This window comes from Arvicanthis niloticus, chromosome 15 (assembly GCF_011762505.2).
Source record: "Arvicanthis niloticus isolate mArvNil1 chromosome 15, mArvNil1.pat.X, whole genome shotgun sequence".
Taxonomy (NCBI): Eukaryota; Metazoa; Chordata; class Mammalia; order Rodentia; family Muridae; genus Arvicanthis; species Arvicanthis niloticus.
In genome coordinates this window covers 187,507-198,849 of record NC_047672.1, presented here as the reverse complement: position 1 = coordinate 198,849, position 11,343 = coordinate 187,507, and the positions used below count along the sequence as shown (strand labels likewise).

The window sequence follows — 11,343 nt, the reverse complement described above, 5'->3', positions numbered from 1 at the left end:
AAACCTAATCATATGTTTAACCTGGATGAATCCTGGGATATATTTTTCAACGCCTAGAGAATTTGACCTAACAATGATTGAAAATTGAAGCTATTACTAGGATGTAATTGTAAGTTATTGGTATTCCTCTGACACTGGGAGACCAGAAAAGTCAACTCGTCATCAAAACATCAAAACATTTATGTACACAAAAACTATACTTCATAAAAAACACTTTTTAGTCAGGCAGTGGTGTAGAATGCCTGTAATCCCAGCACTTGGGAGGCAGAGGCAGGTGGATTTCTGAGTTCGAGGCCAGCGTGGTCTACAGAGTGAGTTCCAGGACAGCCAGGGCTGCACAGAGAAACCCTGTCTTGAAAAAACAAACAACAAAAACAACAAAAAACAAAACAACAACAAAAAAACAACCAACCAACCAAAAAAAAACAATTTTAATCTCCATTCTTGTATACAGTAAGTGATAAGTATTTATGATTCATATTCTACAATATAGTAAATTTATATAATTGAGTCAGACAAAATATTGCACAAATACTTCAAGTTTACCAATACTTACATAATATTTTTTATATTCTAAAATGTGTGAAACAGGAAATCAAAGTATGTCACTGATATTAAGTTGTTTTTACTTAATTATAGACATACAACTTCCCCATAAAGTTTATTCCATTTCCATATGAAGCCCTCACAGAGCCAACAATAATGTGAAAAAGAAAGAGTTATAATACTTTGATTCTCCTGGATGCCATTCTATGAATACACACCTAAAATGAGCATGGTGCCCAGTGGTTACTATCAGTAGGTACCAAACGGCAGCACACTGTAAACATCTTTTTGAATCTTCCCTTCAAAATCTAAACTTGACTGAATGGCAAGATAGATTGTATGGCAGAATGAGACTAGGTTGATTTCTGTTTGGTCATGAATAGTTACTTTTGGTCCTCTCTCATCTCCTTTCTCCTCTTCCTCCTCCTCCTCACTACTTCCAGCTTCTTGGTCTGTGATTGAATCACTGTCTCCTTCATCCAGGATTTCTTTCTTAATAGCCTTGTACTTCTCTTCATTCTCCATAAAATGAGGATCCATCTTGAAAACATTAAGGACATCTTCTGGATTGTAGTCATCCTCCAGGGAGAGCACATGTGTAAACTGATCGTCCTCTTCCACTAAATCAAGTCCTTTCAGAATAACGGGGTGGTCCTTGAATCCATCCTTCCACACAGCAAACATCACTTCAATCATGTATTGGACTCTTTTGTCCATCTCAGACTCCTGTAGAATGTTTCTCAGGCGGTCAAAGATGGCATTGATTCCCCTTGGTGACACTTGGGTTAATTTGAGACCACACTCCTTGAGGAAGCCGATAGCTACTTCAACACTGTCATCTGTTGGTCTCTCTAGGAGCAAAGTGAGCATCTCCAGGCACAGAACCTCATGTGCCACATTTTGGTTTATAAGATGTGCCACAAGTTTGGAAGCAGTCAGGCAAAGTTGCTTATCATTCCTTCGATATCCTTTCCGAAAATTCAGAATTAGTCTCTTGAGGACTAACTCTCCAATCTGTGGGAATTTTGAGTTGATGGTTGCCACCAAAGCCGCATAAACCTGAGTGAAGATTGGAGAAGCACTCTATGCTTGCAGAACAGATCTGGACAGCAGTCCTCTCCTCCTGACGATGTTCTCTTGAAGGAGCTCTTGGATAACAATACTGATGTTGGAGATGTTGACCTTGTTGATGAGACCACTGATTGATTTCTTCAGAGCCTCCCAGCTCATCCTCTGGTACGCTAAGCTGTTTTTATCTGTAATCTGTTCCTGCATCTTTCTGTGCTTTGTGGTAGGAATATATGCTCCCCCAGTTTGGGTAAGCAAAGAATCCTGTTTCTCTTTCTCTTGTGCCTTCTCCTCCTCCTGCTTTTCCTCCTCTTCTTCTGTTTCCACTTCCATGTTTTCTTCCTCCTCCTCCTCCTCCTCCTCCTCTTCCTTCTCCTCCTCCTCTTCCTTCTCTTCCTCCTCTTTTTCTTCCTCCTCCTCCTCTTCCTTCTCCTCCTCCTTTTCCTTCTCCTCCTCCTCTTTCTCTTCCTCCTCCTCCTCTTCCTCCTCCTCTTTCTCCTCCTCCTCCTCTTCCTCCCCCTCCTCTTCCTCCTCCTCCTCCTCTTCCTTCTCTTCCTCCTCCTCTTACTTCTCCTCTTCTTTTTCTACTTCTACTACTGCTACTGTTTTCTTCTTCTTCTTCTTCTTCTTCTTCTTCTTCTTCTTCTTCTTCTTCTTCTTCTTCTTCTTCTTCTTCTTCTTCTTTTTCTTCTTCTTCTTCTTCTTCTTCCTTTCTTCCTCCTCCTCCTCCTCCTCCTCTTCCTCTTCCATTTTTTTCTTCCTCTTCATCTATGTAGGTTCTTTCTGAGTAGAAGTCTGTGTTACTCTTCCTCAGTCTGGGCTCATTCTTTCAGAATATGGGGATTTCCAAGATTGTTTCTGATGATCTGCATCTTTATCTCTTTCTCTGCATTTTCCTCAGTTTCTACTTCACGATTCCATGCCATCACCATAAGAGTATCCTCTTCTAGAACGCTCATCGTCTGGCCAGCTGTAATCAGAGTGGTCTCTATTCTCAAGGGGAACATTCTTGTTCTGCATATCTGTGTTCTGGGAAGGAGCTCCAGTGGTATGACTTGTGGTTCTTCCTTCTGTTGTGACCAGAGGACTGTTTTGTGTGTGCCACTTTATTTTGCATTTTCTGATGTCAGCTGACCCAATAAATCAGATGCCTCAGGTTCATTCAAGTGGCACATTCTTAATGGTCTGAGTTCCTTGACAGTCTTCTTTTCTGTCTCTACATGTCACCTACAGCTCCACTACACCTCACTGTCACACTGGAAGTTCCAAATGATGGTGTTCTATAGCAGACCCAAAGGAAACAGTTTGTCAATGCAAAAACAATCATCCTTGGCAGACTGAAAATATAGCAATGACCTTGAAAAAGTCAAGATCAAGTATGACAAAGTGATTATCAAACTGGGACACTAGTTTAGCATGTACACAAGGCCCCAGGTTCAATCCCAATCACTTCAATAGGAAAACCATGAGACTACTATAATAAAAACATATTTTTCATGTATGTGTAGTGGATTTGGTTTTGAGTTGTTTTTAAAAAAACAGAAAAATGATAGCTACTGGTATTTTCATGAACATTTTTTTTGGCTGATAGTGAATAATCAACTAAGTAGTATTTTCTTGACAGTATTAAAACATATTGCCTTATCAGAAGTGTGACTCCAAGAAGTAGAAGAAAGTGGACACTTTTTTCTACTTTTCTTGCATTGAAATGCTTAACTTAGGATATCAAGGACTTTCTAATGTATATCTGTGAGTATTTATCTTCTAAAATGCCAGTTAAAAATGAAACGCTGAAACTACAATACCAACAAAAAGAAGGTTCACTCATTCAGTGAAGCTAAATTTAGTTGCAAGAAATGAAACTTGACATTACCCTGGAGAATAGAAAAATTAACACATGCAAAGAAAGTGTTAAAAGAAAACTGGCCTATTTAGGGGACCTGGGCATGTTTTGTTGTAAGGTCAACTATCAACAGGACTTTTCCACGGTAAAAGTGTTATCAACAGTAATCAGTGTTAGAAATGTTTTGTTACTATTGGAGAAAAGAGTGCTGTGGCCAGGTCACATCTGTGTTCAGTACATTGTTGATATCAAGACCCCAAAGATGTCCAAGAGCTCATTTCTGCAAAGATAGAAACAGCTACTTTTGGGGCCTTTATTTTAGGGAGTCTTACCAGTTTGTAAGAGAAATGTTAAGTAATGGATATAAACAGACACTGACTGGTCAAAATGACTTTGTCTCCCTTTTTGTGGAGGGGTGTTTAGCCACTTAGCCTGATTCTTTGTAATCACCTTTGAATGAAACCCTGAAAATTTTAACTGCTGCCTTTTATCCATGAAGTAGTGATAAAATACCAGGAATGGTGTGTTCTTTTAATAAAATTTATTTTTTCACCTATATTTTTGAGAGGAAAGAGTTTATTTCATCTTATATCTTACAGTACATTATGAATTGTAGTCAAATCAAACATGAACTTGGAGGGAGGCACTGAAGAAAAGGTCATGAAGGAATACAATTGCTATCTTGTGTAGACTGATTTCTTATTCCAGCTCTTCAGGGATGGCACTTGCAAAAGTAAATCATCAGTCAAGAAAACACTCAATGATCTTTTGCCTACTAGACAGTCTGATGGAGACATTTTCTTAATTGACATTTTCTTTTTTCAGTTTGATTCCTGTTAGACTATATTTGATAAAAACAAAGAAAGAACAAAAGAAAGAAGGAAAGAAGGAATGAAGGAAGGAAGAGAGAAAGAAGGAAAGGAGAAAGAGAGAAAGAAAGAAAGAAAGAAAGAAAGAAAGAAAGAAAGAAAGAAAGACAGACTTTTTCAAAGAACCAGCTCCTGCTCCTGGTTTTGTTTATTCTTTGTATAGGCTTTTTGATGTTGTTTCTACTTGGTTGATATCAGCCCTGAGTTTGATTATTTTCTGCCATCTACTCCTCTTGGGTGATTTGCTTCTTTTGGCTCTAGAGCTTTCAGGTGTGCTGTTAAGCTGCTAGTGTATGCTCTCTCCAGTTTCTTTTTGGAGGCACTCAGAACTATGAGTTTTCTTGTTAGCACTGCTTTCATTGTGTCCCATAAGTTTTGGTATGATGTGCCTTAATTTTCATTCAATTCTAAAAAGTCTTTAGTTTCTTTATTTCTTCCTTAACCAAGTTATCATTGAGTAGGGCATTGTTCAGCTTCCATGTATATGTGAGCTTTCTGTTGTTTTTGTTGTTATTTAAGACCAGCCTTAGTCCATGGTGATCTGATAGGATGCATGGGATTATTTCAGTCTTCTTGTATCTGTTGAGGCCTGTTTTGTGACTGAGTATATGGTCAATTTTGGAACAGGTATCATGAGGTGCTGAGAAGAAGGTATATTCTTTTATTTTAGGATGAAATGTTCTATAGAGATCTGTTAAATCCATTTGGTCCATCACTTCTGTTAGTTTTACTGTGTCTCTGTTTAGTTTCTGTTTCCATGATCTGTCCATTGCTGAGAGTAGGGTGTTGAAGTCTCTCACTATTATTATGTGCAGTGTAATGTGTGCTTTGAGCTTTAGTAAAGTTTCTTTTATGAATATGAGTGCCTTGCATTTGGAGCATAGATGTTCAAAATTGAGAATTCTTCTTGGTAGATTTTTTTTGATGAGTATGAAGTGTCCTTATCTTTTTTGATAACTTTTGGTTGAAAGTCGAGTTTATTTGAAATTAGAATGGCTACTCCAGCTTGCTTCTTGGGACTATTTGCTTGGAAAGTTGTTTTCCAGCCCTTTACTTTGAGGTAGTGTCAGTCTTTGACACTGAGGTATGTTTCCTGGATGCAGTAAAATGCTGGGTCCTGTTTATGTATCTAGTCTGTTAGTCTATATCTTTTTATTGGGGAATTGAGTCCATTGATGTTAAGAGCTATTAATATATAGTTATTGTTGCTTCCTGTTATTTTTGTTGTTAGAGGTAGAATTATGTTTGTGTGGCTATCTTCTTTTAGGTTTGTTGAAAGAAGATTACTTTCTTGCTTTTTCTAGGGTGTAGTTTCCCTCCTTGTGTTGAAGTTTTCCATCTATTATCCTTTGGAGGGCTGGATTTGTGGAAAGATGTTGTGTAAATTTGTTTCATGGAATATCTTGGTTTCTCCATCTATGGTAATTGAGAGTTTTGCTGGGTATAGTAACCTGGGTTGGCATTTGTGTTCTCTTAGGGTCTGTATGACATCTGCCCAGGACCTTCTAGCTTTTATAGTCTCTGGTGAGAAGTCTGGTATAATTCTGATAGGTCTGCCTTTATATGTTACTTGACCTTACTGCTTTTAATATTCTTTCTTTGTTTTGTGCATTTGGTGTTTTTGACTATTATGTGACAGGAGGAATTTTTTTTTTTTTGGTCCAGTCTGTTGAAGTAATTATTTAAACATGCTGGCCCCACGGGTGGCTGGGAGAATGTGGGACCAGGACCCTGTCCCCACTGCCAGACTCCCCCACGAGATTTTTTTTCCCACAAGACTCTAATGCTTAAAGATTAATCAAAGACTTTATATGTTTGGTAATGCTCAATAACAATATGCCCATACAAAGAGAGTTGTTTCCCAATTACCTAACCTAAATAAAAGTTGTTACCTGAGACTGCTCTCCATACCTGCGTGGCTCTCCAATTCTCCTACATCTCTGCTCTCCCTAGCTCCTCCTCTTTCTTTTCCTCTTTTCCTTCTTACTCCTCCTCTTCCTCTCCTTACTCCTCCCACCTTAGCTCCTCCTACACAGTCTATTTGGAGTTCTGTAAGCTTCTTTTATGTTTTTGGGCTTATCTTTATTTAGGTTAGGGAAGTTTTCTTCTATAACTTTGTTGAAGATATTTACTGGCTCTTTAAGTTGGGAATCTTCACTCTCTTCTATACCTTTTATCCTTAGGTTTGGTTTTCTCACTGTGTCCTGGATTTCCTGGATGTTTTGTGTTAGGAGCTTTTTGCGTTTTGCATTTTCTTTGACTGTTGTATCAATGTTTTCTATGGTATTTTCTGCACCTGAGATTCTCTTTTCTATCTCTTGTATTCTGTTGGTGATACTTGCGTCTATACCTCCTAATCTCTTTCCTAGGTTTTCTGTCTCAACAGTTGTCTTCCTTTGTGATTTCTTTATTGATTCTATTTCCATTTTTAGATCCTGGATGGTTTTGATCAATTCCTTCACATGTTTGATTGTGTTCTTCTGTATTTCTTTAAGGGATTTATGTATTTCCTCTTTAAGGGCTTCTACTTGTTGACTTGTGTTCTCCTGTGTTTCTTTAAGGGAGTCTTTTATGTCCTTAAAGTCCTCTATTATCATCATGAGATGCAATTTTAAATCAGAGTCTTGCTTTCCTGGTGTGTTGGGATACCCAGGGTATCCCTTGCTGTGATAGGAGAACTGGGTTCTGATGATGCCAAGTAGCCTTGGTTTCTGTTGCTTATGTTCTTGCCCTTGCCTCTTGCCATCTGGATATCTCTGGTGTTAGTTGGTCTTGTGGTCTCTGTCTGTGGCTTGTTCTTCTTGCTAGCCTGTGTGTCAGTACTCCTTGAAGACCAGTTCTCTCCAGGAGGAATTTGGGTATGGAGAGCTGTGGCACAGGGTCAGTTCTGGTGTACAGACAGAAACCTGAAGGATCTTGTCACCAGCTGTTCCTTGGTTCCTGTGTCCTGATGACTCTGGCCGAGTCCCTCTTGGTCTTTGAGGAATTTGAGCAGAAGTGGTGGTCTTAACTTGTGCTCACACATGTGCCAGCACTCCCAAATTAAAAAAAAAAAAGTTTTGTGCTTTGAAGTGTTACCTGTGCCACTGTTTTTAAATGGTGGCTAGAATTTCTTTTTGAAGTTGTGTTAACCTTGACAAACAGCACTGTGCCATGTCTTTGCCAAGCTCTGTTTTGTAATACTCTAATGAAATAGCCTACTAACTTGTGAACCTACAGTTGACATAAACAAGCCTTTATTAAGAACAGATTTGCCAAGGCGTGGGAGACGAAAGGGACAATTCATGCTAATATAATTATGATTATTCCATTAAATTATAATATACTGGGTATATTTTGTTCTTCATTGAAATTTTACTTTGCATTAGCTTACTGAGTAATTCCTTTTAGCAATCCTGCATCCCATTTTACTGGTACTACCTCTCAAACACATTATCTCCTTAAAACCATATTAGGTTGTAATGTAAAATTTTGTAGCATTTATATTTAAACTTTTATAGAGGCAATAAGTGATTTCCAACTAACAGACCTCTCTTTTAAAGTTCATTTTTCTTTGTGTTGTGTTTTTCCTCTTAAAAGTGAATTATTTCTTCCTTCAGATAAGGTTCTGATAAGGAGAGGAATAATAGGCTGTTTGAGGTTCAAAGAATGGAGAATGTATAATGTTCAAGTGAAAATTTGGTCGACATCTTAAGTTCACATGTGTATTATTCTAATGAGCTTTACATAGATAAGTACAAAGCCAGAAAATGCCAGAATCAATGGAATGATGTGAATATTCTGTAACAGGCAACCTGTTTGTCCCCAGTAACATACTTAGGTGGCAAGACAACCAAATACACTGCTACAATATAAACAGCAAACAAAAATGGCAGTTTTATATGATTTTTGTTAAGTACTCAAGTAGCATCTGACTTGTCTTGCCTCCCTCTGACACTAATTTGGCATGCTTTTAATTTGGATAAAATATACCTATGACTCTTTTGTCAAAGCCTGATACCAATTAAAACTCTTTGTGTTGCCTAACTAGTGGAGAAGGGAAACAAGAGGCCAGAGGGTGGAGCCAAATAAGCATTCCTTCCCAGTCCCTCCCCCTCTCTCTTTCCCTATTTAACTCAGGTCTGCCCTGGGTTTGGGGGTGCACATCCAGATCTACCCACCATTCGCCATGCCAATAAACCAGTTTTGGAAACCCAAGGACTTTCTCGTGTGTTGGGGCTGTGCCGTGTTGGAGCCATGGAGAGGCCTTTAGTGAGCAGCCGGGCCTAACTTCCAGCTGGAGGAACCCAGGGCATTCCCAGCCAACTACACACAGACTGGTGTGAGGAACTCTCAGCATTCCCCAGCCATTTTTACCGACAGTCTAAACTCCACCTCCCCAGTTACCTGGCAACAGCCAGGTATGCTCCTCCCCACAGTTACCTGGCAACCGCCAGGTAGGCCGATCCACTATAAAAGGGGCTGCTTGCCCCCGCCTCACTCTCTTACTCTCTTAATCTCTTACTCTCTTACCCTCTCTCTTACCCTCTTGCCTCTCTGTCCCCTCCCCCACCTTCCTCTCTCTCCACGTGGTCATGGCCGGCCTCTACTTCTCTCTTATCTCTTCCACTTTCCTCTCCCCACCTTTGCCTTGCCCTATTCCCTGAATAAACCTCCTCCCCCTCGGAACCGCCTGGTCTGGAGTGGTCTGTTCTGAGCTGCGGTTGGACTTTTGCTTAAAACAACTAACAGTGATAACCTGCCACACAGTGCTTACCACAATGCCTCATAACACAAAGTATTTAGGATACCAATACTATTATTATCAATTTCCAAAAGCAAAAGGTAGAGAGGAAAGATTGAAGAAACTCAAAAAGAACTTTGACTTAAGAATCTGGCCCTGCTGTCTCTCAAGTCTCTGTTTCCTACCATTGGATCCCCTTGCCCCCCTACTAGGACTGCCTGCTTGGGCCTCAGTGGGAGAGGATGTGCCTAGACCTACTGGGACTAGATGTCAGCGGGTGGTATGGTATTCAAGGGGGCTTCCCTTCTTTGAGGAAAAAGGGAGGGTCAGTGGGGGAAGAATTTGTAAAGGGTGGGACTGGGAAGAGAGAACAGAGGGTGTCTGTGATTGGGATGTAAAGCGAATAAATAAAAATGATAAAAATAAATTGGCCCTGGGTAGAGATGGATCCAAACCAATCTAAAAGTTTCATCTACATATAGAATATGACTAGCACAGTTGTCACACTAAAAGGCTTTTCTTAGTGGGCCTTAGATGTACCCCTTACCAAAGAACTGCTACTGGTTCCTCTAGCAGCTAGAGGAGACAGCCAAATGGACCCCTTGCTTTACATTGGATGAAGTATTTATGTGATGTTGAAAGAGTTAAAAAATTTTAAACCTTCCACAGATGGAGTCAAGAGTGCAGATCTGCTTGTTGTGCACTCTGCGTCCTAGGAAACTAGCTATCCACAAGACAAAATAAAGATAAGAGTTCAGAGCTGGGAGTTCAGGACAGCGTGACCAAGCGCTATGGGTACCAGGAACTAAAGACTGACCATAAGATAGATTGAATAGGGTTTGAGCTGGGAGTTCAAGTTAGCGTGCCTGTGCACCCTGGATACCAGGAACTTGGCTGACCACAAGAGAGATGGCTGATTACGTATAGGCTCTTAGAGAATAGCCTGTTCCTTGTACCCTGTCACAAACTGAATAATGGGATGGGACTTTCCACAGGTGCTCTCCAATAGCCCTCCCTTACTCCCCCTGGGTTGTGGTTTTCCCCCTCCCCCCCCCCCCCCGAGTTGTGGTTTTGGGCTTTAAATTCTCTCTGTCTCCAAAGCCCCAGGGTCAGACCCCACTGCCCCTGCGTGGGTCATGGGTCTTGACCTCAGTATACTGATTAAAATATGCCTCTTGCTGATTGCATCAAGTTCGGTGTCTTGTGGGTTACTGGGGTGGCCTCGAATTCCTGAGGCTTGGGTGAGGTCCTCCATTCGTGGGGGCCTTACAATGTGACATATTTCATCCACTTTTACTGCCCATTATCTTTACATATTTGATAAAATTGTGACCAAGCCAACTCAGTCAATCAACAAGTTCTCCAGGGAGGGAGCAAGGATTAAAAAGAAAAAAGACAGACAACACTGTAGTATGACCCCTGTCAGTTCTGAGGCTGAAGCAGTTTATTTTCTTTCAGTCTTCTTTTCAATCGTTTTAATAGCATGCAAGTAAGAAGGTCAGTCCTAGGTTAAGGAACAAGCAAGGTAATAAACAAAGTCCCATGTTTACTGTTTCTAAGGGCTTATCAGGATGACCAACCGTAAGGAGCAGTCCCTTAACAGAACTGACTCTATTTTTGTAATAGGAAAGAAAACAAGTCTGGACAAGTCCAGAAAACAAATTTGGACATGTTGTAAAGTACTATGATTATCAAAAGTGCACCTGCAATGAGGTCATAGCCCAAAGATAACCAGAAGAGTCTGGTTATCTGCCGTGCACGTCAGCAGTAACCCCAATTCAAGTATAAAAGAGGAGCCTCCACCAGCCAGAGCACTTCATCACACTGGTAGTGAAAGATATAGAAAACTCTTTATTCTAGTCCAGGATCAGATTCTTGCCTGAGCTGACTTCTTTGTTCTGGCCCAATGTCAAGTTATTTACTGGAGCCTCCTACTTTGCTCTAGCCTAAAATGAGATTCCTGCCTGAGCTTACTTTCCTGACCTAGTCCATTATCAGATTTCTTTGTGAGCTTACTTCCTTGTCCTTCCCCAGTGTCAAATTCCAGCCACGGGGGCCCAAAAAGTTCTCCACAAAATTGCATGAATTAGACTCACTGTAGAAAAGCTATTTCTTTTGGTTTTTTTCTTTTTTCTTTCTTTCTTTCTTTTTTTTTTTTTTTTTTTTTTTTTTTTTTTTTTTTGTTTTTGTTTTTCGAGACAGGGTTTCTCTGTGTAGTTCTGGCTGTCCTGGAAGAAAAGCTATTTCTTTAAAACTTCAATTCACTTCATCTAATGTTGCTCTCTAATTTAATG

The 11,343-nt window shown here is 40.1% G+C and overlaps 1 pseudogene; it reads right to left on the bottom strand.

Moving 5' to 3' along the window:
- Positions 1-656: 656 nt before the first annotated feature.
- LOC117720934 (pre-mRNA-splicing factor CWC22 homolog) lies at positions 657-2,775 on the bottom strand (annotated as a pseudogene).
- Positions 2,776-11,343: the final 8,568 nt, after the last annotated feature.